Raw genomic sequence first — 22,916 nt, 5'->3', positions numbered from 1 at the left:
TGTAGAAACAAAAACTAGTATGTTATGGAAAATAAGTCACAAATTGTTATGTCAAGAACTATAAGGATTTACTCCAAATATTTGCCTAGACAAAGTTGTTGACATAAAATGGTGGAAGATGTAAATTTATAAAAGTTATGTTATTTTGGACCATTTTCGGCCAAATATATATATATATATATATATATATATATATATATATATATATATATATATATATATATATATATATATATATATATATATATAAGGGTCATTTTGGAACAGGGGATAAATTGAGTAATTATTGAACATTTCGATTTAAAAATGGACCAAAATGGACTTATTGGATAAATAAGGACCATTTTGAACACTTTCTTAAATATAAGTTTAAAATGAGCATTTCGGAAGAAATGGGCCATTTTCAAATATTCTCGTAGTTTTGGATCACTTATGACACTTTTTAACAAATATGGGTCTTAATTGATAATTTATAAAAAGAAGGATCATTTTTGCCAATATCGATAATATTGGGTTATCTTTTATAAATATGATTCAAAGTCGATTATTTTCAATAAACGAAAACGAAATATCTAGTCAACGAGTACAATTATTGTTATTTATTAAATAAATAACGGATTTCAACTATTTGCGTAAATATCGGTTAGTATTCTAGTCATCTTTACTGTACCTATATACTAGTGTACGCTTAAAGTCCTGTAAGAGTTATAACCAAAGTCTCCTGGAGAGAGAGCGGGAATTTGTGTATAGATCTATACGGGGTTGACACCCTGCACATTCGATGTTCACTACAGCTAAACAGGCTAGTCTAGGGTGGCAAATGTCTTCAACAAAACCGACGCCTGAAGAACGTCTAGATAGCACTCCATCATATTAGTATGGTTATAACAACTCACTTAGAATATAACAATATTATTTAGAAATTTACGCAAGTCATATCTTTTGATTATGAACAACTATTGTTTGGATACCTTAAATGAAATTTACCACACAAGTCTTAAGGTTTTAAGGCTACTACTTTGTACATAAAAAAATATAGGATTTTCTGGAGAAAATGATTTTAAACAATTTCGAAAATGATAAACTAAAACACACATGCAACTATACTTGATTGGGAACAAGACGTACAACTATTTTGACAAGAAAATATTGGATTTTCTGGGATTCTAATTTATCACAAATTTTTATACAAAAATGCTTATGAACTCACCAACATATTTTATGTTGACGCTTTTCAAACGACTTGTATTCTCAGGAAATCAGTAAGCAGGTTTTATGGAACGCGGACTCAGGATTATTTTGTTGTAGTTTGGAATTTACTTACTAATGTCTCTTTTGTGTAATTTGAGAACAAATACATGATGTAAAACAATGTAAGTTTGTTATCTTAATGTATGATGTTTGGATTTGTTATGTTTCATTTATATTTAATTGTTATGATACTGCACAATGACATCACCTGCCTCCGGACGTTTCCGCCGTTCTGGTTCGGAGGTGTGACATATCAATCCAATGGTCCGGCCTTGGTGCCTTCGACCCGAAAGTACAGTGATGAAAACTCAACTCTCAGCCTGAAAACAATCTGAATGAATCGCTGCTCCGACAGCCGACTCTATAGGTTACCGATTCAACTGATAGAGACCAAGACTTAACTATAGCTCGAAATACCCAAAATACCCTTAAGTCAAACTTGGTCAACCCTGGTCAAAGTGAAAGTCAACGGTCAAGGTCCCAAAAGTCAATATCCCTTCCCAGCGAAGCATGCCCTCCATACCAAGAGAGTACGCGCAGCGTACTCTGATATTTACCAAAAAGCGGGGCGCTTACCACGTACGCGCAACGTACCTCCAGGTACTCCCAACGTACGTAGCCCAAGCCCAAAACTCCATTAAGAGCTTATTCCATTAAGATCTTCCATCCAAAACTCAGATCCAATCCCAAAATGATGTCCTAAGTCATAAAGTTTCCAACTTTATGAGTTTGCATGGCTATTAAGTGCTTAATGTCCAAAACCCTATGCTCTTAACCTAATAAGACCATCGAACACATGCATGGGTTACATACATCACTCATGATCATATTCTTATGGTTCATAATAACTCCATAATGGATAAAGTTTCCAACTTTATCCATTAGAATGGTGCTAACAAACAAGATCTAGTCTTTAAGTCTCAAAGGGACCCAAAAAGTGCATCTTTTCAAATTAATCCATTAAGTCCAAGTCTCTAACCTTCAAATTTGAATCAAAATGATGTTTAGATGGACAAAGTTTCCAACTTTATCCATAACAAGGTCATAGACTTTGAAGATCTAAACTTTATGCACTTAAAGTGACCAAAAGCTCATAACACCCAAAAATAGCTAGATCTAACAATTTCATCATCAAGATTCAAACTTTATACCTCTAGAAGAAGGATCAAGGTGAACAAATTTTGGATCTACAAGCTCCAATGTAACCAATACTTCTTCAATGAGTTCCTTCTTATCCAAGGTGCACCAAGAATACTCCAAAGCACTTAAAAACACCTTCTTTTTGCTCACAAGGCTTAATATAGGGTTAGGGTTTCAAGAGAGGGTGTTGGAGAGGTGGAGGCTGAGAATTGAATGGGTTTGGGGGAGTTAAGGAGCTTAAATTGGGCTCAAACCACGAAATAGGGTTTGGGCACTGATCGCGTACGCCCAACGTACTCAATTTCCTCCCAACATACTAAGGATGCCCTAATACGCCCAACGTACACGTTAAGTACCACCGGTGTACACGGCTCAACCCAAATCGCCCTAACTTTAAGCGACCATAACTTCTTCGTTCCAACTCCATTTTCGACGTTCTTTATATCCAAGGAAAATTCTCTTAACTATCATTACCTCCTTCCACAATGACTAAACTTTGCCTCCTTAAGGCCCAAAACTTCACACAATCCACTTTCGGTGCATGGCTCAGAAATGACAGGAAACAGGATGTTACAATACACCTCAACAAAATGGTGTAGCCGAAAGGATGAATCACACCATTATGGAGAAGGTCCGAGGAAGGCTCGACTGCTTGCTATCTTATCAACCGATAACCATAATGAGCAATTGAGAAGAAAACCCCGTTTAAGTTATGATCCGGGAAACCTGCCGATTATACATATTTAAAAACTTTTGGATGTCTAGCTTATGCACGAGTTGACAATGGGAAGTTAGAACTGAGAGTAATCAAATGTGTTTTCCTTGGGTACAATCTGGGTGTTAAAGGATACATGTTGTTGAAATTTTATCTGAAGAAAATCATTATCTCAATAGATGTTACTTTTGATGAGTTTGGTACGATTCAACCTCTTTCAGACTCTTCAAATGGTACAGGTGCATTAGATGCATCATCTGAAGCAAGTAAAGAGAAAGCTCAAATGAATGTGAAGCTTCCTATTTACCTTCCACTTCTGTTCCAATTTCAGTAGAAAATCAAGAGTTTGTCTCGTTTAATGAGCCCGTTGTTGTTGAAGAGTCAACATCTTCACCACCACGAGCTACTACTTCATGCATTGCAAGAGATAGACTGAGAAGAGTAGTTGTACCTCCAAATAGGTATGTTCAAGTTGATCTTATTACTTATGCCTTTATTTTTACTGATGATATTGAGTTTGGAATGGAGCCTGTGAATTATAGTGAGGCTGTTAAGTCTATAGACTGAAGTGAATGGATGATTGCAATGAAAAGTGAGATGGAGACCTTGCAAATAAATGGTACTTAGGATTTAGTTCCTATTCCGAAAGGCAAAGACCAGTTAAATGCAAGTGGGCCTACAAGCTCCAGAAACCTGGCAACCCGGATGATAAACCAAGGTACAAAGCTCGGTTAGTAGCTAAAGGCTATAGTCAGATTCCTGGTATTGATTACATTGACATTTATTCCCCAATTGTTAAACATACTTCTATCTGTCTATTTTGGGGATTGGTTGCTTCAATGATTATGAATTAGAGAAACTTGATGTTACTACAACTTTCTTAAATGGTGTGCTCGAGGAAGAGATTTTTATGCAACAACCTGAGGGTTTGTAGTTGTTGGCAAGGAGGAACATGTGTGTATAAATTAAATAAATCTCTTTATGGCCTCAAGCAGTCTCCTACACAATGGTATAATAGGTTTGATTCGTTCATGACTAGTCACGAATTTAAGAGGTGCGCACGTGATAGTTGTGTTTATTATAAAAAATAGTTACGATGATTCGATGATCTACTTACTCTTACACGTGGATGACATGTTGATCGCAGCGAAAGATATGAATGAGATTCAGAAATTGAAAGACCAGTTGAAAGCTGATTTTGAAATGAAGGACTTAGGAGCTGCCATAAAGATTTTAGGTATGGAAATTGTTCGTGACAGGAAGTCAAGGGTCTTGCATCTTTTTCAGAAAAATTACATTGAGAAAGTCCTAAGACGCTTCAATATGCATGAAGCAAAACCTGTCAACATACCCGTTTGAGTCCTACTACTGAGAGTGATGTGGCTTATATGGCACACATACCATACTATAGTGTTTTCGGATCCTTGATGTATGCTATGATTTGAACACGCCCTGATTTGGCTTATGTTGTTAGCATAGTAAGTAGATATATGGAGAACCTGGTAAAAGAACATGGGAAGGTTATGAAATGAATCTTTTGTTATCTACGTGGTACGTCTTCTATGTGTCTACATTTTGGTAAATCTAACCCTGGGGTGCTTGGATATGTTGATTCATATTATGGCAAAGACTTAGATAAAAGAAGATCGATTACGGGGTATGTGTTTACTTTGCATGGTTGTGCTATTAGTTGGATAACCCAATTGCAGTCTATTGATGCTTTGTCATCTACTGAGGCGGAGTATATGGAGATTACAGAAGCAGTTAAGGAAGACATATGTTTGTGGGGGGTTTTTTTAGTAAACTCGATGATAGATTAAAGGTTACCATGGTATTCTATAACAAGCAAAGTGCTATCTTCTTGAGTAAAGATCAAATGTTTCATGACCGAACAAAGCACATTAATATCCGTTTCCATTTTGTGCAAAATATCATTGAAAAGGGTGATTGTCTCATGGACAAGATTCATACAGATTATAATCTCACTGATATGTTCACTAAGAGTCTTCATATAGCCAAGTTCAAATTATGTTTGGACTTGGTGGGTGTTTCTGATCGAAATTGAGCATGGACGACTCGTTGGTGGAGGAAGTATTTTTATCTTTTCGGAATCAGTTTTTCTCTAAATGGTGATTGCAGGTTCTTATGGAGTTTTGGAGTTTGATGGGCTGTTAGTGTTCAATGTTCTTGGGTGATTGTTAAGCAAGTTGCAGTTTTCATTGTTTATTTTGAAGTCAATGTGGAGATTGTAGAAATATGCATTCCGAAATTGACAAGTTCTACTTAGTTCAAGGGCTATTTTGTCTTTTCAGCAATCCAGGTCCTATTTCGCTTGAACTAATATTGTTCTCGTGATTTGGATTCTGGGTTGTTTGATGCATTAGGATTTTTTCGTTTAGTGCATCTTACCTTCTTTGTTAACTACAAGAACTTATTTGAGTTGAATACACCTTCAATCCGTGTTTGCAGCCGTGAAAATGCTTCCTTGTGTCAATATTCTGCAAAAATTCAAAGACTACCACAACATTTGGATAATAGGGGTTTGGCTTACGTAATTTACAGCAGGGGAAGTGGGTGTCTCTTGGCAAGGTTAAACAGGGGATAAGGTGCTTTGGTGCACGAGTGTGGAGGTGATTGTGAAAATTTTGGTAGCAAACCTTGGTTGTATTTCTGATATGTCTACACCAGAGGGGAGGGTGATGGGGATGTAGGGTGGTCTAGGTGGTAGGATATGGTGTTGGTGTGAAATTTGGGTTTTACCGATGGAGGGTTTGGAGGAGGTGAAAGGTGAGGGAGTTCCGATGTCGCTAGATGGTGTCACAAACAAAATGGGCTGGTGGTGTTGGGAATGGGAGGAGAGACAACAGATCAAAGGAGGGAAAATAGATCAGACGAGAAAGGGAGGAGTGTGCGTACCTGGTTCCGACAGGGGTGAGTGGCGCATTGGTAATCGGAGGTGGTCCGGCGAATGATAGGGTGGAAGGATTAGAGGGCAGGGAACAACATAGATTTCTTGAACAGAGAAGGAGAACATTAGAAGAGAGATGAGATGAAAGTGATGGCATACCTGATTTCAATGGTGGTGGTATGGGCGGAACAGAGAATGTCGTCCTCTGTGGTTGTGTGTGTTTAATCCAAAAGGAAAATGACCTGAATGGCTATCTTTTTTTTTCTCAAATATAAATATAACATTCAAATCACTTTTTGTTTTTTTTAGTTCGTTGGTTTAAAACTCTTTTTACTTTTAGCTATATTTCACTCTAATAAACATTTTCATCCTTCACATGATACAACTAGTGTTATATCCGTCCGTTGGTCGGGTTGGTCGGATTGACGGATGTTGGTATGCTTTTTGGATGGATATGACTTTTTATTTTGATTATTTTTAGTTTCTGGTCCATTACTGGATCAGTTCTTGCTTAGATCACTTAACACCATGTTGATTTTTTCAGTTTCTTGGCTTGATTTTTTTTTGTCTTATAGGAGATGATGTTGTTGGTGGTTGATACTGGTTTGATTTCAGTATTACAAGAATAAATGATTTTGGAGAAGATTGTGAAGTATGTATTTAATATTTGGTTTATGTTTCCATGATTTAGTCAGAATTATATATTATCATAAACAATCATGTTTAAAAACACCTACTAATTTGAAATGGTTCACAAACAAAAAACATAATTGCTTCCCACTTAGCTTCTCTATATTTTTTCCATATGTAGTATTATGCACTACGCTTATTTTTTAGTTTCATCATTTCGGCCTCCAATCTTTATCCATAACAACAACATATTCATCCTTAAATAAGAGAGTTGCAGTCTTTTGGTCTTCAAATCAATCTACGGAATGACATTCTTATTGTTTCTATGGTTTTTTTTTTCATTGAATTTCAATTTCGAAAATATTAAAGAAAATAAAAACAAAAATCATAGTAGTACCAGAATAACCACAATGAAAACAAATAAATGAAGTAACACTTAATTTTAACATATTTATACCATATTATATAATAATAAGTTAAAAGTTAAACCAAATACCCTCATCTCGGATACCAATATGCACAAAATACTTTTCAAACATCTAATCCTAATAAAAAAAATACAAGACTTTACATTTCATTAGTTTCAAACATTAATCAAATTATTCAACAACTTTAACTTCCACACGCCATGCATTCCTCACGATTCATCAAAGAACACACGATTTGTGACATTTTTGTCTTGTCGTCTTCTTCACCAGTCGCCTTTATATTTTCCTACATTCATTCCAATTACTTTAGTCTATACAATTTAACAAAAAAAATGATTTTAACAATATAAATCATAAGTTACCTTGAGAATAGAAGTATCAACAGTGAACTTAATCGCATCAGCTGCAGCCCTTGATCGCAAATAATACATCCCAGTTTTAAGCCGCTGATACACACAACACAAACATTAATATTTAATCATTTCTTGTATTTTTCACTTTAAAACTTTTTCTTCTATATAGAAACAATAACAATTTCATAATTTAAATTTAGTTTAAATAGTTTTTAATACCTTAGACGAAGCATGAAAATGCAAAGAAGTGAGTTTGCCAAAGTTGGGTTGATCCATATGAATGTTTAGGCTTTGACTTTGGTCAATGTAGCATCCTCGGTCAGCTGCCATGTAAACCAAAAAGTCCTTTGTTTAATCTCCCAAACAGTTCTGAAAAACCATGTTTTCTCATTAGAATGAGGTTAAAAAGAGGGATAATAAATAAAAGAAAATAGAGTTTTAAATCATACTTGTAAATTGCTTTCAAATTCTCATTGATTTCAGAAATTTTCTGAACAGATCCATCTTCATAAATGATCCTATTCTTGAGAGTTAGAGATCAAAACCCCATTTCAGTCAAATCATATAGCAAATGTTTGTTCACTACAACAAATTCACCACTACAAAAAAAAAAGTTCAGTAAAAGAAAAAAAATGGGTAGTATAGCAATTTTTCATTTTGTTAAATAATGAAATGAATAAAAGTGAAAAAAAATGCCTAAGGAATGGAATAGGTGATTCCATTCCATTAGATAAAACAAACATATAATCAACCGAATTTCCTATATGATCAAACTCAATTTGATATTGAAATACCAACATCTGAAAAGGGGAATTCCCCAATTACCCCTACAAACCTTACCTTTTTCCAATTCAATATCCATAAAGATGATCATTTTGTTAAGAAATTCCCTAATTACCCCTGGACTTGCACCATCTATCAAGAAAATATCACCTGTATCAGCAGAGAAACCATCATGCACTTTAATTCCAGCAACAATGGTGTCACGCAATCTGTTCATACCCTGATTTCAGTAGCAAAAATAAACATTTCATGTTAAAATTTACCATTTATGTGCAAAAATTAAGTTACCTGACTATGACTATATGCACCAGTAGCTTTGATGATGAATTGTTTTTCTCAAAATATATCAATATTTGTTCGCAAATTCAAGTGAATAAGACTAACCTCCCTTCTTTGATGGAAAAGAGTATCAGGTCTAGTAATTTTGACAACAACAGCACCGACCAACTAAATCACAACATTATGTGAGGTATATGAATGTTAATCGAGAAAAAAAAAGGTTGGAACAAACAAAAATCAAACAAAAACGAAAACCCAAAACTGGAAACTAAATTTAAATCAAACCCAAACCCAAAATTGTTTCTTCGTCTTCATTAAAACTAGAAATCGCACCAACACCTTCCACCACCAGGAAAGAATCCATGGACGAAGCCCACAACCTCCTTTCACCGACGACCCTAGCTCCATCCCCCTTCCCTGTCTTTTCCGGCCACAAACAACATTCGATGAATAGAAAATTTTATTAAGCTCCTGATATCATTAGGGATTTCAGTGGTGATTTCGTTGTTGTAAAGCGAAACCAAAGTAGAGGAGAAAAATGTTGATTGAGATGTGAAGCTCTCTTTTATAATCACGCCGATTGAGAAACGTGGGGTGGAGTTTGAAGTTAGTTGAAGTCGGTTGAGAGGTTGAAGAGGTGAACGTGGGGGAGAAGAAGAAAGAAGCGTGCGGAGGAGACGACTGAACTGCAAACAACCGCCGAATTGGAGTTTACGCGGCTCAGATGAAAAGTTGAGTGAGTTTTAAGGGCTAGTATTTGGACGACGGTTTTTCCACTCACCGTCGTCAATAGTATTAATAATTTACCAAACATTTTCGCTTTTAAAAGAAAACGTACACCACACAAAATCCTAATGGTCGACTGTCCTTTTTTTTTTCAAATCACATTTTTTTTATCAAAAACATCTCATATGCATGTTGTTCCAATGATTACTAAGCATCAAACAATCAAAAATACATGAAAACATTGGCATATAAATTGATTAAACACACCGAGTCCTCGACAACGACGCCATTTTGATGGGTGTCGAATCCATCAAACAAATAAATCCTGTTTGCATTTATATGATTTAAAAATAATAGTAATAGTAGAAAAGAAGGTCGATCCTCAGTGACTCGATTTTAATCCATAAATACATCAAAATAGTCATGTTTTTATTACTATGCATAAAAAGTAAATATGGGGGAGGATTTAAAAACGAATAAACTAAAATGAAATACGGTAAAAAAATAATACTAGAAAAAGAACATAATTCGGTTTCGAGTTTTATTTTCCTAATGATGCAAGATAATGATGATTGATGTCAAATTAAATTCTAATCTCAGTTGGTACTTGAAAGTATTAACAAATTTTAACACTTCTCATTCACCAAGTTGTTTAACTAAAACAAGTTCTTTGAATTAAACCTAACCTTACTAATCTACTCTAAACAAACTCTTATAAATAGATTGAAATATCACATTAAGTTTTGTGTGTGTTCCCAACAACATCCAATACTCCTCACAAGTTCGGGAGCGTAAGAATGCATGATTTTGGTTTACATTAAAATCATTCAATGAAAATCAATTTAATGTTTGTTATTGGTTTTAACTTAGAAAACATTTATTGATTTTGCAAATCAAATAACTTGAACGATCTAACCCTAATTCAAGTGGCCAGAATGAATCAAAATTAAAATCAAACTTTTTAATTAACACAAAGCCAAATTAACTAGATAGAATACAAATTGAACATCAAATCATATGATCTACTACATAAAAAGGAAGTTCAAACTACAAAACCGGACGTGTTAACTAAAATACGATAAGTAAATACCACAAAGTACTAACTAGTTGATGATTGAATTAGCATGAAAAGACTGATTTAGACGTGTGATAATGGATTGTTATGTGCAATGATTTTTATATAATTCCTAGTTTGGTCACGATTGTCAACAAGCTCTTGGAACCCATTTTACTAGACACTCAATTAAAACAAACTCATAAACCAAGCTGCGAACTTATCTATTTAAAATGAGTGCTTCAATTAGAACTGACTCACTACAAAATTATCAAACGAGCAATTTGTAATTAGGTGAGAGCCGTATTAAAACACAAACGAAACACCAAACACAATGAACTCGTACGTAAGCTCAGAGAATTTACATTGTACCAACATGATTTCAAAACACAAGTGTATTATTTTCCACTTAGACCAATTAAAAGAACAATTACAGATTCCATTAATTGATTAGCAATTTATTATTAAAATCCTAACCGGGTTGCTAAAGCCCAACTAAAATTGTAACAACGAAATTAATAAAAATCAGAAATCATATGGATGGGAGTGTATTAAATCTAAAACGAGTCTAAATAATTAAACTAATTCAAACATCAACCACGGTGGTTTAGCCGTTTAAAACGGCTAAACCCGGAAACTATGTAATCAGCAAATTAAAAAAAATAAAAATAAAAAATAAATAAAGTAAATAAAATTGTTTTATGCTAAGAACCAAAAAGAAGCTTCAAGTCGTCGATCCTCCTTGTTGCCGTCGTGCCTCCCCCTAAAATAATGTGTATCCCCCTTTTTAATAAGGGAAAATGACTCTTGAGGGTAATTAACTTTTGCGTTTGTACTCATTTGGTCACTTTCCTTTTTTTTGTATTCAATATACCATCGAACTTGTTGTTTGCGTTCACCATAACCCTTTTGACCGGCTTTTGACCTGTGATAGCCGGTCAAAGGGTTATGGTGAACACAAACAACAAGTTCCATGGTATATTGAGTACAAAAAAAAGGAAAGGGACCAAATGAGAACGAACTCAACAGTTGGTTACCCTCCTGAATCATTTTCCCTGAAAAGTTAAATGAAATTAAAGTTGCAAAATTATCAAAGACTACAACCTTCTTTGGCTATAACGTATTATATGAAGAGCGTTTCAAAGGGGTAAACTCGTTAAAACATGGTCTATGCTATGCCTACTGTGGTTAGCTGTCAACACATCTCTGCAAAAGGATATGACTGTGTATGAGAGGTATATTTATCAGCATAAACGTTTACCCCAAGGTATATTATGGTGATGTGTCTACAAAAGCAGCATGCTATTGTACATATTGATGTTGTAGCTTATCCCATGAATTTGATCTTAAAGCTAAGTAAACTCAAAAATCACAGCACTTGTGATTCCACTCGTTTGTAGACTTGTCTAGAATCCATGATACGATAAATCATTTGATTAGAAATGTAAATGTAGTAATGAAATGTGCCTGCTTAGTCAAGATTCCCCTAATAAATATTCAAGTGCATTACAAAGTTGTACATGTATGAATAATGTTCTTTCGTGGGTTATGCTTTGAAGAGAAGCAAGAATGAATCTCATAAAGTCATTAATATCAGTAAGAGATGACGTGGAATTTGTTGTAAATGAGTAAAGGGAAAATGATTCAGGAGGGTAACCAACTGTTGAGTTCGTTCTCATTTGGTCCCTTTCCTTTTTTTTGTACTCAATATACCATCGAACTTGTTGTTTGTGTTCACCATAACCCTTTGACCGGCTATCACAGGTCAAAAGTCGGTCAAAAGGGTTATGGTGAACGCAAACAACAAGTTCGATGGTATATTGAATACAAAAAAAAAGGGACCAAATGAGTACAAATGCAAAAGTTAATTACCCTCAAGAGTCATTTTCCCTTTTAATAATCAAACACTCCTCTTTTTCTTTGCATCTCAATTCTCACGTAGGGCTGTCAAACAATACTCACACAAATTATTGGGCTGCTAGAATAAGATGTGGGTTGTTGGAATAAAAATTATCGGGTTGCCAAGTGACAATAATCACACAAATGGGCTGTTGGAATTTTAATTATGCATAGATTTCTCTGCTATTGTTCACAAGACCCAAATGTGCATCAAATTTTGTCCAATTCCGACTCCACCGTTCAAATTAAAGATCTGTGGGTTGGGTAAACCCCATTGAAATTTCAGCTCGATCGGACCACATTTACCCCTCGATCGGATCACTTTAAGAAGACTGCACATTGCTGCGAAATTTCCCAAAAATCTGTAAATCACTTTGTTTTATTGCGTTATCGTGGATGTTTTCACGAGACTTCAATCGTGATTGCAAGGTTTTCCATGTGACATGTATCGGTGTGCATAGATCTCATTACCCGCTTACATAAATCTACACAAATTAAAGTTTGAATGTGTAAAATTGTCTCAAACCAACAATGCAATGAAACGTATGAAATTCATGCTAAATATATACACACATGCCATGAAAATAATTAAGAAAATATAATAAAATGATACACAAAAATGAACCTAACTGTAACACCCATGTTTCTAGGCTAGGTACTAATGATGATGTAATAGTCTAGGCCAACCTTTGTAATTTGTTTTGAAATAATAAGATGTATTATTGATTATTATGTGTTTTATGCTTAATTATTATAATTTAATGAATTAAGGATAAAAATAAGCGTCGAAAAGAAATGTTAGACAAACCTGATATCTGTGAAGAAAGTTGTAGTGGTTGAAATAAGGATTCCGGAGATATAAAGAATACTGAAATCTGAGTCATAACGAAGAAGTAATGACCTGTCGAAGTTTCGCGACAAAACCGGCATGACGTTGTGTGACGTAAAAAGTGAATTCAAGATAAAGTGCTTTTTAGCCTTAGCGATCTAAACGAAATTCGTAGTGTTCGTTAAACCGAGAGCGTGCATAAAAACAATGCCCAAATCTGAATTCGTATGAGGAAGTTATGATTTTTCTAAGTTTCAGCTTAGCAGTAGACAGCTAAAAAATCGAATTTTCGATCGAGTAATTTTTAGCCAACACAACCTAAATGCGAATCGAAGGTCTCGTCAATAGTAGTACAACGGTAAACAGACGAAAACGGACGTCAGATTAAGAAGTTATGAATTTTTAACGGATTTTCCTGTCCCGGCCTATTAAAAATAATAATATTAAAAATAAATTCAAATTTAGCCAACGGAGTCTAAAGAAAAGTTGTAGAGTATAATCTCGCTTACGCGTGCATATAAAGAACGTCAAAAACGGAGCTCGTATACGAAAGTTAAGAAATTTTGAAGTTCGGGGCACAAAAACCGAGAACCTTCGCATATGTGAGGTCCTGGTTCGGCCACGTCACCCTTGCCCGCGAAGCTGCCCCGTGTCCGAGCTGCTGACTCATTCAAAGGCGCGGCCCAGTCCGGATCCGACGCGTGTCATCGCGGTGGAGGCGTCTGAAGCGAGACGTGTAGCCTTCCCCCTCGCCACCTGTCCGACGCGTGCCTTCTTCTCCTCCCCTCGGAACTAAGCCCTCGCACCATATATAAGGGAGGTGCGAACCCCCCCGGTTTTGGTTGGTATTTTTCATACTTTTACATCCTAAATTTTATTTTAAGCTACTTTTAACCCCCCGAAGCCCCGTGATCATACCTAACACCCGAAGAACGTCCCGAAGTGTCCGAAGACCCCGAGAAATTTATCTTTTAGGTTTGAAGCTCAACCCTCGCAAAGCCCGGTTTTCATTAAAGCTCACGGTTTCATCGGAAACGATCGTTTTAAGAAACGAAGTGCTGCCCGATTATCGTTAAATCAAGTGAGTGTATAGTCACTTTCATCTTACACATAGATATGAAGTATTTTATATAAAATGTGTGCTATGTGTAATTATATTGTTTGGTTATTTGAGATGGGTGTTGAATAGATGTTTAATACAAGTTTTAAACTGTATATGTATTTTATATCTACAAAAATGTTTGGTAAAACATGGGTAGATGAAATAATTGGTATGTGATGAAAGATTAGTTGGATAAATGAGATGATTGGTGATATAGATCATGAGATCAGGTGATGGGTGAAATATGAGAGAAGCCCTTACCCAAACGTTGGCCCCCGTCATTTAGCAGAGTATGGATGACAACGATGGACTATTCTAGATGGTCCGTGGAACACTAGCAGGCTCGAAACCTGTAGGTGTTGTGAACTATATGTTCATCCGATGTACTCTAAAAACCCATTGACATGTATTGCAGGTGGATTCCCGTGAATAATACTGTCGATAAATGAGAGCTATGGACTTAGCACATGTTGAATAAACCTTGGCAGTTGTGGACTTAGTGTCTGTTGTATAAATCCTGGCAGCTATGGACTTAGTGTTTGTTGTATAAACCCTGGCGACGATGTACTTCGTGCCTATTCCTTAGGATGAATCCTTAGGAATGAGTGATAGATGGTTCTTAGGGTAAATCCTTAAGAAATAAAGAAGATAATGGGGATGGGTAATTGGGTTAATTTTCTGATGATAAAACACAATAACTTTATTATTGTGGGTTGAAAACCCTATATACTCACCAGGTTTCCCAACCTGACCCACTCAAGTTATTTGTATCACATGTGTCGATACGAAGCTACGTTACACTGAGAGATTAAAGGAGATGTAAAATCACTAGTGTAAATGAATGTAAGTTCTGTTTATGCTTATGTTTCTGTATTGACAATGACATCCCAAAGTTTTAAAATGAATAAAATACATTTTGTCGGAAATGATTTGATAATATATTTATCATGTTTTTGGGAACAAATTCCTCAACGTATTTCTTTAAAAGAAACTCTAATTTTTAAAATCAAGCATAAACAAATCGGTCTTTTCGGGCCGTGAAATTGGGGATGTCACAGTTGGTATCAGAGCATTAATTTAAGCGAACTAGGAATTTCTAGGATCTGTATACTTAAACTTAGAATGCTAAGCGATGATCGTGAGATGAGTGTCTACCATATTTTAGACACGAGCACTAGTATATTTTAGGAAAGACGCCTAAAATACTTTTATGTGCTAAATTTTATATGTTTGCCATATATGATGTTATTTGTTCGGATCTATGGTCTGTTGCCAACCGGATCTAGAAACCTTATGTGTTTAGGATTCTAAGCGTACGACTACGATATTAGAACTAGCATGTAAACGTTTCGGAGTGATAACGAAGATTTAAACGTCTATCAAAAATAAAGATCTAAATTCGCTTAATTTAGTGTATAAATCGAAATGGCAAGCACACAAAGTAGATTGGGAAAAGATAACCCGCAGCCCGAACCAATCATTATGGCAGGGGTACAGGCAATGGTGCGGACGATGTTGGATCAACAGATGGAAGAGACAAAATGTTTACTTCAACAAAGTAAGGACGAACTTACTGTGCCAGTACGCCAGGCACCTACTCTTGGGGCAACTATCTGGGTTGCTAAGTCTACTGAAGAAATAATCAACGACAGGACCACCAACAAGGTTGAAGTTGGCAAGAAGAGGAAATTTGAGGGGTCTTCGAGGTCCAACAAGAGCGACATGTTCTCAAAGTCTGACAAAAGAGGAGGTAAAGAAAAATGGTGTGGGAAGTGCAAAAATAAACACTCTAGAAGGGAGGTTACTTGTTTCAAGTGTGGAAAGATCGGGCATTACGCCGATGAGTGTACGTTTCCCAGGAGGGTGTGTTACTGATGTAGGGAAGAAGGACATATTGCCAGAGACTGCCCAAAGAAAAGCGAGGCAGCAAGGCCAGATTCACCACCAAGGCCAAGGGCAATCCACATGATCCTCAACGAAGAAAATAACAACGCTAGGAATTAGAAGTAAAGACTTGATACCCGAAGATCAAGTCATGAAATAGAAATGTGAATAGTAACATGTTTGTAGCCTATTAGAGGCATAGTATAGGGTAAACTTGAACCTCTGTGTAATCGTTTAAAGAAATAATATAAACCCTGGTTTTGTTATCTGATGTATTGAATGACTATGTGAAATCCATGTATGGTGACTTGGTGAACTGCGAGACAATACTTGGGACGAGTATGAGTAGGTGTGAATGATAGTAGAGGCCTATACTACCGGAAGCACAGGACTCGCACTTGGATCAGGGAAAGTCACGAGGTTACCAAGAAGCTAGTAATTGATTCCCTTTTGTTCTAGTCTGTCGTTACCATCGTTTCGGTAATGACTAAGAAAGATGATTGTTATTCCGACCCAAGAGGTTATATCGAATCTAGTCCGACCAAGATGAGTTAGTCATGTGGTTCAGAGAACCAAGTCCGATGTAGTATCTCACTCAAACGGGAAGATTGAAGTATCCCAACCATTATTAAAGTAAGAGGCTTGTAGCTAGAAGTACTACATGTTAGAATGGAATCACATTAGAAAATGAAGGAAGATATATTATGTTCATAAACTCGACTCTAAAGGACTTGAGTCTAAGCAGTACATAATACGATGAGAGGTCATTAGAACATGACCCATTAGTCTACTATGCTAATCGAAGGAAAGAAGTTATCTTAAGTTTGGAGGAGTCTCCAATAAAGATCGAGATTGTGACTTGAAGGTCACAATTGAAAGTTCAACATGGGATAGGGAGCGGGTGCAAGATCGAACACCACCTGCATACAAGAATTCCAAAAGTAAATACTCATTCGAAGGAAACATAATAGTTACGACTATTACCTAGGATGAAGAGATAAGGTATGAAGTCATTATACAAGCCATGTCTTGTTAGTGTTTCCGAAAACGGAGTTGAAGACTTTGTAGTCTGTAGTGACGCATCTGGATCTGGGTTGGTTTGTGTTCTAACCCATAGGAATAAGAGATCTTCTGGTGGAAGAAGCTCACAAGACCATGTACTCGATTCATCCCGGCAGCACAAAAATGGATATGGATTTGAAACCCTACTACTGGTGGCCGACGATGAAGCTCGATGTTGCAAAGTATGTGGCCGAGTGTGTGACATGTGCGAGAGTTAAGGCACAACATCAGAAACCGTATGGAAGTTTAGAACCTTTACCTGTACCCATGGTTAAATGGGAAGACATCACCATGGATTTTGTGACTAAACTGCCCAGAATGAAGAGCGGTCACGACATGATTTGAGTGGTCGTTGATCGGTTTACTAAAAGTGCACACTTCATAGCAACCAATGAAAAATGGTCTATGGATAAGCTTGCAAATGCTTACGTGAAGGAGATAGTAAAACTTCACGGTGTTCCTTTAACAATTGTATCAAATCGTGATAGTCGTTTCACGTCGAGGTTTTGGAGAAGTCTACAAGAGAAATTGGGTACGAAATTGTGTCTAAGTACAGCCTACCATCCACAAACTGAGGGTCAGAGCGAACGAACGATTCAAACATTGGAGGATATGCTACGAGCATGTACCCTGGAATTCGAAGGTAACTGGGATGAACGTTTACCTCTAGTAGAATTTTCCTACAATAATAGTTTTCACTCGAGCATCAAGATGGCACCTTATCAAGCTTTGTATGGACAAAAGTGTCGAACACCGTCATGTTGGCTTGAAGCTGGGGAAAAGCAGTTTATGGGACCCGAGATAGTTCATCAAACTGCTAAAAAGCTGAAAGTGATTAGGGAAAGGATGTTAGCAGCTCAGGATCGTCAAAAGAGCTATGCTGACAAGAAAAGACAACCGATAACATTCGAAATTGGAGATTCGGTTTTACTTAAAGTCTCGCCGTGGAAGGGACTTATAAGATTTGGTAAAAGAGGAAAGTTGAGTCCAAGGTTTATTAGACCATTTACAGTACTTTAGAGGATTGGGAACCAAGCTTACAAGCTAGAATTACCAAAAGAACTAGATGGTATTCATAACACTTTACATGTGTGTTTTTTGAGGAAGCTCACGGGAGATGTTCCCGACATAATTCCAATTTCTGAATTAAGGTTGGATGAAAGCAAGAGATTAATCGAAGAACATGAATCAATCGTTGACCGTAAGACTAAGAAGTTGCGATGCAAGATCGTCGACTTAGTGCTTGTGCTATGGAAACATACGAATGGGCCAAATCTCACCTGGGAAACGGAGAGTGAACAGATGAGTCGCTATCCGCATTTGTTTGCTGATGTATGATTCTGGGGACGGAATCATCCTAAGGGGGAGAGAATTGTAACGCCCGTGTTTCTAGGCTAGGCACTAATGATGATGTAATAGTCTAGGCCAACCTTTTGTAACTTGTTTTGAAATAATAAGATTTATTATTGATTATTATGTGTTTTATTCTTAATTATTATAATTTAATGAATTAAGGATAAAAATAAGTGTCGAAAATAAATGTTATACAAACCTGATATCTATGAAGAAAGTTGTATTGGTTGAAATAAGGATTCCGGAGATATAAAGAATACCGAAATCCGAGTTATAACGAAGAAGTTATGACCTGTCCAAGTTTCGCGACAGAACCGGCATGACGTTGTGTGACGTAAAAAGTGAATTTACGATAAAGTGGTTTTTAGCCTTAGTGATCTAAACGAAAGTCGTAGTGTTCGTTAAACCGTGAGCGTGCATAAAAAGAATGCCCAAATCTGACTTCGTATGAGGAAGTTATGATTTTTCTAAGTTTTAGCTTAGCAGTAGACAACTAAAAACTCGAATTTTAGATCAAGTGATTTTTAGCCGACACAACCTAAACAAGAATCGAAGGTCTCGTCAAAAGCAGTACAACGGTAAAGAGACAGACGAAAACGGACGTCGGATGAAGAAGTTATGAATTTTTAACAGATTTTTCTGTACCAGTCTGTTAAAAATAATAATATTAAAAATAAATTCAAAATTATCCAACGGAGTCTAAACGAAAGTTGTAGAGTATAATCTCCCCTACGCGTGCATATAAAGAACGTCAAAAACGAAGCTCGTATGCCAAAGTTATGAATTTTTCAAGTTCGGGGCACAAAAACCGAGAACCTTTGCATATGTGAGGTCCTGGTTCGGCCACGTCACCCTTGCCCGCGAAGCTGCCCCGTGTCTGAGCTGCTGACTCATTCAAAGGCGCGGCCCAGTCCGGATCTGACGTGTGTCATCGCGGTGGAGGCGTCTGAAGCGAGACGCGTAGCCTTCCCCCTCGCCACCTGTCCGACACGTGCCTTCTTCTCCTCCCCTCGGAACCGAGCCCTCGCACCATATATAAGGGAGGTGCGAACCCCCCGGTTTTGGTTGGTATTTTTCATACTTTTACATCCTAAATTTTATTTTAAGCTACTTTTAACCCCCGAAGCCCCGGGATCATACCTAACACCCAAAGAACGTCCTGAAGTGTCCGAAGACCCGGAGAAATTTATCTGTTAGGTTTGAAGCTCAACCCTCGCAAAGCCCGGCTTTCATTAAAGCTCCCGGTTTCATCGGAAATGATTGTTTTAATTAACGAAGTGCTGCCCGATTATCATTAAATCAAGTGAGTGTATAGTCACTTTCATCTTACACATAGATATGAAGTATTTTATATAAAATACGTGCTATGTGTAATTATATTGTTTGTTTATTTGAGATGGGTGTTGAATAGATGTTTAATACAAGTTTTAAACTGTATATGTATTTTATATCTACAAAAATGTTTGGTAAAACATGGGTAGATGAAATAATTGGTATGTGATGAAAGATGAGTTGGATAAATGAGATGATTGGTGATATAGATCATGAGATGAGGGTGATGGGTGAAATATGAGAGAATCCCTTACCCAAACGTTGGCCCCATCATTTGGCAGAGTATGGATGACAACCATGGACTATTCTAGATGGTCCGTGGAACACTAGCAGGCTCGCAACCTGTAGGTGTTGTGAACTATATGTTCATCAGATGTACTCTAAAAACCCATTGACATGTATTGCAGGTGGATTCCCATGAATAATATTGTCGATAAATGAGAGTTATGGACTTAGCACATGTTAAATAAACCTTGGCAGCTATGGACTTAGTTCCTGTTGTATAAATCATGGCAACTATGGACTTAATATTTGTTGTATAAACCCTGGCGACGATGTACTTCGTGCCTATTCCTTAGGATGAATCCTTAGGAATGAGTGACAGATGGTTCTTAGGGTAAATCCTTAAGAAATAAAGAAGATAATGGGGATGGGTAATTGGGTTAATTGTCTGATGATAAAGCACAATATCTTTATTATTGTGGGTTGAAAACCCTATATACTCACCAGGTTTCCCAACCTGACCCACTCAAGTTATTTGTATCACAGGTGTCGATACGAAGCTACGTTACACTGAAAGATTAAAGGAGATGTAAAATTACTAGTGTAAATGAATGTAAGTTCTGTTTATGCTTATGTTTCTGTATTGACGATGACATCCCAAAGTTTTAAAATGAATAAAATACATTTTCTCGGAAATGATTTGATAATATATTTATCATGTTTTTGGGGACAAATTCCGCAACGTATTTCTTTAAAAGACACTCTGATTTTTAAAATCAAGCATAAACAAATTGGTCTTTTCGGGCCGTGAAATTGGGGATGTCACACTAACACTGTGACATGGATCTATCAACAGAAGAGTCGAGTCCTAGCTGGAACTCGGGAGATTGACGATGTGGATTAGTAGTTCAACTTTTATCAATAGACATGTACAACTAAAACATAATTTAGTGTTTAGGGTTTACTCTTCGGGAAACAAAAATCAAGTAGAGTATTCATAAAGTCGATGATTCAAAAAGTATCCCTAACATGGAACACAGGAACAAATAATCAGAAATGGATAGAGTATTCACAAAGGTAGGCTTCTAACCGACTTTTTTAAATACCTCATGATTTTCTTTTTAAGAAAAATTCGACAGCATTTCCTCTTAGTTCCCAAGTATATATATATATATATATATATATATATATATATATATATATATATATGTGTGTGTGTGTGTGTGTGTGTGTGTGTGTGGTCCGGTTCCGATGATGACTCTTTTTTCGGTGAGGAGACCTTAAAAAATTGATAAAAAATACAAATAATAAAATCGAGCATAATACTATATTGGAGAGAAAAAAATAGGAAAAAAAATTTTGGATCATTAAAATTTAATCATTGATCATAAAACTGATTCATGCTTCAATTTTAATGATTTCTCTCCAATATATTACTATGCTCGATTTTATGATTTGTATTTTTTTTTTTCAATTTTTTAAGATGCCCTCACGAGTCGTCACCGGAAAAAGAGTCCTCACATGATCGTGATTCTCTCTCTCTCTCTCTCTCTCTCTCTCTCTCTCATGCCCTCACGAGTCCTCACCGAAAAAAGAGTCCTCACATGATCATGATTCTCTCTCTCTCTCTCTCTCTCTCTCTCTCTCTCTCTCTCTCTCTCTCTCTATTTCTTAAACAAACAATCATTTAATACGTTTTCACATCCTAAATGAGATAATGTATTAAAAAATAGTCCCAAAACGGGGACAACCCGAAATTAATTTCTAAATCAATTTTGTGTGCGTATTTCTAGGCTCATGATGATTACAAAGAAGAAATGCAAACGAATAAAATTTGGAAGAAATTTTTTGTCATTTATACCGTCTTACTTTTGTATATTTTTGTTATTTATGGCATATGATTTCGTTTTAAGTTTCTACAATAGCATTCTACTGTAAATATTATATTGTTTATTCTATTTAAGAAATGTACTTTTGAATATATTTTTCTATTTATAATAGCATATTTTATCCTATTATAGCATTGTACTTTACAATATTTTTGTTATTTAATAACATTTTACTTTAAATATTATATTGGTTTTTTTTATCATTGTACTTTTGCATATATTTTTTCTTTATAGTATTATACTAGGTGTAAGACATATGTATTACATGATTTTATTTTTAATAAAAAAATAAATTTGACATTCTAAACATTTGAGAAGTTTGAATTTATAAGAAAAAATTAGAAAAATATTGAATTATTAAAATTAAAGTGTTTTTCTCTTTTAAATTTAAATAAATAATTTAGATAAATAAACAAATGAAACTAATGAGGTTTTAATTTAAAATTTTTGAAATTAGAATGAAAGTCAATTAATGAAATTAATATGCATTTATTATTGCATTTATTGCAATTAATATATTTAATTAATTATTATGTGAAATTTAATAAAAATGAAAACAACCGCAAAATTGCCATGTGGAAAAGATTTAATTGAAAATAACCACAAAATGACATGTGGCGAAGTCAATGAAAGTGTGACATGTGATAATAAGATTTTTGTAACATCCCAACCGTTAGATTAAGAGGCTAGCATCAAAGATTTCGTGTGGAACCAGAGTCTACTTCAGTTTGGGCACGCCTTGGAGGTAATAAGTTGTTACCTTGACCTCTTTTCTTCTAGAATCATTTATATGTGGAGGCTAGGGCTTTCTTTAGTTATTCATTAAGGGATTTTGGTATGGGAGCTAGATCTGAAGCTGAAACTTCACATCTGAACATCTTTTGAGTCCTAAGCCCATAAAGTTTCCAACTCTTGCAAGGATGAGACTCTCCTAGGGTGTAAAGCTCCATTAGAAGCTTAGATTGGTCATTTAGAGCCTTTAGGGCCGTGCATGCGTGTAAAGTTTGCAACTTTACGTGATAAACATGCCTTTGAAGCTTGGATCTGTAATCTGGGACCTTGGCATGGCTTAAAAAG

The 22,916-nt window shown here is 35.9% G+C and overlaps 1 pseudogene; it reads right to left on the bottom strand.

Moving 5' to 3' along the window:
• Nucleotides 1-7,242: 7,242 nt before the first annotated feature.
• LOC145157357 (ribonucleoside-diphosphate reductase large subunit-like) overlaps nucleotides 7,243-22,916 on the bottom strand; it is a 28,618-nt pseudogene continuing 12,944 nt past the window's right edge.

The sequence above is a fragment of the Lactuca virosa genome, chromosome 2 (assembly GCF_052849685.1).
Source record: "Lactuca virosa cultivar CGN04683 chromosome 2, Lactuca_virosa_CGN04683_v6, whole genome shotgun sequence".
Taxonomy (NCBI): domain Eukaryota; kingdom Viridiplantae; phylum Streptophyta; class Magnoliopsida; order Asterales; family Asteraceae; genus Lactuca; species Lactuca virosa.
This window is presented reverse-complemented; position numbering and strand designations above follow the sequence as displayed.